General features: G+C 40.9%; 1 long non-coding RNA gene across 1 annotated transcript in view; it reads left to right on the top strand.

The window, feature by feature from the left end:
- Positions 1-2307: 2307 nt before the first annotated feature.
- Positions 2308-6974, top strand: part of LOC138811645 (uncharacterized) — a 62185-nt gene continuing 57518 nt past the window's right edge. Inside the window, exons 1-2 of the long non-coding RNA XR_011367468.1 lie at positions 2308-2585; positions 3597-3716. This is a non-coding gene — a long non-coding RNA (uncharacterized lncRNA). The remainder of the gene's footprint in view (positions 2586-3596; positions 3717-6974) is intronic.

Here is a 6974-nt window from a genome sequence, read left to right as displayed (position 1 = left end):
CCAGGGCTAGGGCTTGAATACAGGACTAGTGAACAGGCCTAACTTTCTTTTCTTCAAATACGGTGATCTTTCCCTTCATCCACATTGCTGCAGATTTACCCAGATCCTGAGTTCAAAGCCAAAGCCTGGAAGAATAAACAGCGTGAATTGCAAGCCAGGGAGCTAAATTTTTCTTAAATTTTACTTTCCTCAATATGGCGCTTGAACTCAGGTCGAGGCAACTCTGCCTCAGCTTTGATCACCCTAGGCTGGGTTGCAGCCACTAGATCTACAGCTCCTCCTGGGATCATAGACCCTCAGGCCTTGCAAAGAAAGCAATGCACAGAAAAAATATGGCCATTTTATGTTTTCTTCCTTTGCATGGTGACCCTCATAGGTCTGAATGACACTGTTGCAAAGGGTACTTCATCTTGCATTGCTGAAGGCTGCCAGACTATCAGGGATGCCATAGGCCCACGTGGTAACATAGGCCCTGATTTCGAATCCCTGTCCTGAGACCAACCAATGGCAGGAGCTACTAAGAAAATGGTTCCCATCCATAGGATTAACAATGGAATATTGTCAATGTCACGGTTGAATGAATTGATCATGAATGATGCTCCTATAAAATTAGACAGCATCATTTCAGGAGGTTGATGCATTTTATTTAATATTTATGAAGTATTGAAAGAATATTATTACTTAAAGGAATGCAATAATTAAAGGACACTGATTTCATTAACAGTTTAAGGATGAAAACAATTAATTACATTACCTTAATTACATTAATTACATGGAGGTATAATTAATACCCAGGAATTGGAAGGAATGTAGTCTATATAACTGAATACTGTATAGACTTCTCTGACACTCTATAAAGATTTATATTTATTAGCATACTGCCATCTGCATGTCAATCTTTTCTTATTTTGGTCACCCCTGGGCCTTGATCTGAGGACCTGGAAACAGCCTGTCAGCTCAATTTGCCCCAGGATGGCATGCTAACATTCACCCATTCATGAATTGGGCCTTGAAGGCTTGTAGGTCTTGAGTTCAGATGCCAGCACTCCCCAAAATTAATCATGGAGTAAGAAGATGATGGTGATACATGTTTTCCTTTTCTGTGAAAGTCATGGGTGTCAGGTATGAAGTGGAATACATATGCAGACCTATATCCTGTGTAATCAATGTAATCAATGTTTTATGTTCCATAATAGTCAATAAAATAAATGGTCAATACATGAATAAAACAACAAAATAAAATAACTACACTGAATGCAATATGGAGTCAACATATGTTTATAAATAAAAATCATACATGTAAATTGTACATGAATAGGATGTTTTCTAGTGATGGAGATCTATTTTAGGCATAAGGAACAGACCTGAATTTCTTGACTTTAAGTTGGCCAGCTTCCCATTCCCACACAGTGCAACAGAGTTACCAAGACATTGAGTTTCAATCCCAGTGCTGGCAGAAAAATGGTACCTTTGCAGTATGTGAGGCCCAATTCTTAAGCATTTCATAATGTCTCCATTTTATGAATGTGATTGTTTAACTGCTTAATAATTAACTAAAATCAATCAGTGTCCTATAATATAATTGTTTATAATTATATCCTAGAATCATTCAAGAACTGCCCAACCATGACATACATCACATTCCATTGGTATTAATATGGATAGGAATGAGTTCCTTAGGATCTCCAGCCATTTGGAGGTGGCAGAACCAGGATTCCAACTGTGAGCTCCAGCTCCCACCACTTCAACCTGGAGATAGGGTACTCACTGGGCTGTCCAAGAATATCAGCAAGACCAATGATTAGACAGGCACCAGTGGCTCTCAGCAGTCCTCCTTGATACTTACAAGGCTGTGATGGGAGGATCATGGTCAAAGTCATCCTAGTCAGGAAAGTCCTTGACACCTCTGTCCAACTTCAGTGCCAACAAAGCCAGAAGCCCAGGGCTCCAGTGTGGAGGGCGAGCCTTGAACAAAAGCAGTGCTCAGACTGTGCCCAGATCCTGAGTTCAAGGTCCGGGTCTGGCAACAAACAGACATACAGAACAATCTGTGTAGTCATCCAGCTAAAGCAGGTCACCATCTCATCTCCAACTGAATTGGACATTGTTCAGTGGGAAAAGGGCTGGGGGAGCTGCTATCTTCTTGACTCCGCAAATGCTGCTTGCATCACAGAATTCTGGCCACACCCCCATTCTTTCATGATTATTTCTGACCAATGGGATATAAGAATGGTGACCACGCCCACATTCCATGCTGCCTAGTAGTACCCGGGATTCCCTCTGTTAGTTTACAACACTACCAGCAGTTGAGGAAGGTAGAGGTGGCTGAGTGGTGAGGAAGAGACTCAAGCAACTTTGGAATATAGTAGAAAATTGAGATACCTGCCCACACCCTCGCTCCCTCCTCACCTTTCCAAGTTGCAGGATTTCAAACCTCAGGCAATGGTACACTGCCAGCCCGCCTAAAGACCTGACCTGGTCCCTGGCCCTGGTTCTCTGCTCTTGGCCCATGTGTTTGCAATGCCGCTGCCATTGCTGCTTGCCCCACCTGGAGCAGCCTCCAGCAGCTTTTCCCAGCAGCACAGGTGAGTGGCTGCTCCCAAATGACCACTACCTGGGATCAGACACGCCTCTGGGGGCACCATGACCCCTTTCTTGGATCTGAGGAGCCACCTTTCTGTCTTGGGCATTTCTGAAACAGAAACTCAATATATGCTCTAGTTGGATTGGATTGAGGTTCTCCTATCTGGGACAGGTATGCCCCACCAGGCCTGGTCCTCTGTAGTTGTAAACATGTAGCGCCATGCTCAGTCAGCGATTTAGATGGATTATCCCAAACTTTTAGTTCACAGCACCCGATTCTTGACCACAGGTGAAGCTCTGGGTAGGGCCACAACCATCAGACCTCATTCTCCTAACAGGACGGTTTTGAGGAAACAAGGGATTTATAGAGAGGGAATCTCTGGAGCATGGCTTGGCATGGAGTGAGTGGCATACAGAGAAGGTTCTCTGCAATTCTGTGAGCAAATGACAGGAAGATACCCACAAAGGACTCAGGTGGAGCAGTTATTAATCATGCAACAGCTGGGGATTTTGAAACAAACCATGGCTCTCTTTCATCATTACCCTATCCCCATGAGGAAGGGGATCCTTTACTGTGTTGAATTTTGCATCTGGGGAAACCGAGGCACAGAGAAGTCAGGTGACGTCCTTATGACTTCAACTTCACAGGAAGCTCGGCCTGACTTCACTACCATGCTCCCTAAGACAATGGGTGCAATTCAATTCACTTCTTGTGGTAGGAAGTCCACTTCTTGTCACTTGTGGGGTTTGAACCCTAGGCATGGGCACTGTTCCTGAGCTCCTCAGCAAAAGGCTAGTGCTCTATCACTTGAGCCCACAGCACCACTTGTGGTTTTCTGGTGGTTCTTTGGAAATAAAAGTCTCAAAGACCTTCCTGCGGGGGCTGGCTATGAACCATGATCCTCATATGTCAGCCTCCAGTGTAGTTAGGATTAGAGTTCTGAGCCACCGGCACTCAACTTAATTTTAATTCTGACTTCTCTCTCTCTCTTTTACAAAAACTGGTTGAATAGGTGCTGGAGGAGGGGGTCCAGCATCCCCATGTGGTTGGAATCCAAGGTGACCCTCTCATTCTGGAGGTGGGCTGTGGGACAGGAGCTGTCTTGCTCAGCCTGTTGAAACAGCTCCCTGAGGTAAGCCCCACTGTTCCCTGGCTAGACCATGAAATTCATTGTCCATCCAGCCTTACTGGACTTATTGAATTGTATTGCTTTCTACATCATTTTCTAGCACCTGGCCAAACTTATGATACATAGTTACGGAGTGAAAATGTAATGCCTTCTTAAGAAAGTCATTTAGGGCTCTGGGAATGTGGCTTCATGGTACGGTGATTGCCTAGCATGCATGAAGCCCTGGGTTCAATTCCTCGGTAACACAGAAAAAAGAAAAACACTAGAAGGAATGCTGTGCCTCAAGTGGTAGAGTGCTAGCCTTGAGAAAAAAAAGCTCAGGAATAATTCCCTACCCCTGAGTTTAAGCCCCAAGACTGGCAAAAAAATTAGTAAATGGAAAATAAAGAACCCATATTTGAAATACATAATTGCTACTTCCATACTGACACCTAATAATAGCCCGTAATTCATGTATTTTACTTATGTTAGGATACTGTGTTGAAAAAAGTTTTGTTCATTAAGTCACCGCAATTAATGCCAGGAATGTGCTTAGATGTGAGCTGAAGATTAATTCTGCAAATTCAAGGATTCAAGGATTTTGTGTCATCACTGCTCATCACAAAGTGAAAAGTAGTCTAAGTGTGATTTTGAATTCCTTTTGATCAGTTTTGGCATCAAAAAGGCAGAGGCTAATTAATAGTTGTGACAGAAAATAAGGAGTAACTCCAGATGGAAGAAAAAAAATGATAGTAAATAAGGTATACCAGAAACTGGTCTAGAGAACCATTTTTGGTTATTGAAGAAATAGTTGTAAACTAGGCTTTTGCTCATTGCCTTTATCATTCTAAATCTCTTAGGCTACTTCTTAATCTCTGTGTGATAAAAGTTTCTCTTTTTTTTTTTAACTTGTGCGCATTTTTTCCTTTTTTCTTTTTAAATTTTTTTTAATTTTTTATTTTTTATTTTTATTTTTTGTGAACACACTGTACAGATGCGTTACAATTACATGGACAAGATAATGAGTACATTTATCAATCATTGCAGCCTCCTCCTTTGTTTACCCTTCATATCCCTTCCCAGCCTCTCCCAACGCCCCAACCCCAAAGGCCACACCCCGCACCAAAGTTGTAAAGTTCGTTTTTGACATGACAATTTGTACTTCTCATAGTTGCATCGGGTCCACCTGTATCCTTAAACGACTTGTTTTTCCACATCTCCTCCACAAATTATACCAACATCAAATATAGTGAAAGCAGGGGTTGTACTCTGGGGGTGGGACATACAAAGCAACAAAAATATAATCTTATAAATGAGTTAGAAACAAAGGCATGAAAGAATAAAACATTTAAAAACATATCAAGGGTTCATTTTCCTAACATCACATTATCTGACCTTTCCTGCTTTACTCAAACATATACTAAATATTGCAAATAAGGGAAACCATGGAACCTATGTTTCTTTGGGCTTGGCTTACTTCACTTAATATAATTTTTTCCAAGCCTTTCCATTTCCTAACAAATGGGGAAATGTCATTTTTTCTGATGGAGGCATAGAATTCCATTGTGTATATATACCACATTTTCATGATCCATTCATCTACTGAGGGGCATCTGGGTTGGTTCCAGATTTTAGCTATGGTAAATAAGGCTGCAATAAACATAGTTGTACAGGTAGCTTTAGTGTGGTCATGTTTGTGAAAATTTGGGTAAATGCTCAAATGTGGGATTGCTGGGTCATGGGGGAGCTCTATGTGAAGTCTTGAGGAACCTCCATACTGCTTTCCAAAGTGGTTGAAAAAGTTTACATTCCCACCAACAATGAAGTAAGGTTCCCTTCTGTCCACATCCCCTCCAGCATCTGTTGTTGTTAGAGTTCTTGGTTATAGCCATTCTAACTGGTGTGAGGTGGTATCTCAATGCTGTTTTGATTTGCGTTTCTTTTATGGCTAGGGAGGTTGAACATTTGCTCATGTGTCTATTGGCCATCCTTGTTTCTTCTTCAGAGAAGTTTCTCTTTAAGTCTTTAGGCCACTTATTTATTGGGCAGTTGTTTCTTTGAGGATATGTTGTTGGGGGATTTGATTTTTTTGAGTTCCAAGTATATTTGAGATATGAGACCCTTATCCCTTATATTGCTAGTGAAGATCTTCTCCCAATCCGTGGGCTTTCTACTGATCTTGCTAGCTATGTCCTTTGCCATGCAGAAGCTCTGCAACTTCATGCAATCCCATTTGTCCAACCTTTCTTTAATTTGTTGTGTTTCCGGGTCTCTATTAAGAAAATTTGGACCAGAGCCAAGGAGACCTAGGGTTTCTCCTATTCCATCCTGTAACGTTTTCAGAGTGTCTGCTTTGTCTCCGAGGTCTTTGATCCATTTGGAGTTTATTCCGGTGTAGTGTGTTATATAAGGATCTAGTTATAGTTTTCTATAAGTAGTTAACCAATTTTGCCAGCACCGTTTACTGAAGAGGCTGTCTTTCTTCCATTCTATTATTTTAGCTCCCTTATCAAACATTAATTGGGTATGGGTCTATAGGTTCATTTCTGGGTTTTCAATTCTATTCCATTAGTCCTGAGGCATGTTCTTATGTCAGTACCAAGAAGTTTTGATTACCATAGCTTTATATTAGAGTTCGAAATTTGGTATTGATATTATACCAGCAGTGTTCTTTCCGTTGAGGAGCATTTTTGCTACTTGGGGTCTTTTATTGTTCCATATGAATTTTTGGATTGCCTCTTCTATTTCCTTGAGGAATGAGTTTGGAATTTTGATAGGTATCGCATTGAATTTGTAGATAGCCTTAGGAAGTATTACCATTTTCACAATGTTAATCTTTCCAATCCAGGAGCATGTGAGATTTTGCCATTTTGTAAGTTGTTTTGATTTCCTTTTTCAAGATTTTAAAATTTTCATCATAGAGGTCCTTCACTTCTTTGGTTAAGTTAATTCCTAGGTATTTTATTTTTTGAGGTGGGATTACAAATGGAGTTCCTTTCCTAATTTCATCCACACTTTTCTCATTGTTGGCATACAGAAAAGCCATTGACTTTTGGGGTTAATTTTATACCCTACTACTTAGTCAAAGTTTTGAATCAGCTTGAGTAATTTGGGAGTGGAGTCTATGGGATTCTTTAAATACAAGATCATGTCATCTGCAAAGAGGGAGAGTTTTATTTCTTCTTTCGTTATTTGGATCCCCTTTATGTTTTTTATCTTGTCTTATTGCTGTAGCTAGGCATTTTAATACTAGATTGAAGAGATGTGGAGAGAGTGGACATC

Source organism: Dipodomys merriami, unplaced genomic scaffold (genome assembly GCF_024711535.1).
Source record: "Dipodomys merriami isolate MVZ:Mamm:240054 unplaced genomic scaffold, mDipMer1.0.p SCAF_544, whole genome shotgun sequence".
Lineage (NCBI taxonomy): Eukaryota > Metazoa > Chordata > Mammalia > Rodentia > Heteromyidae > Dipodomys > Dipodomys merriami.
The sequence above is the reverse complement of the archived record's forward strand: the minus strand, read 5'-3'. Positions and strand labels throughout refer to the sequence as shown.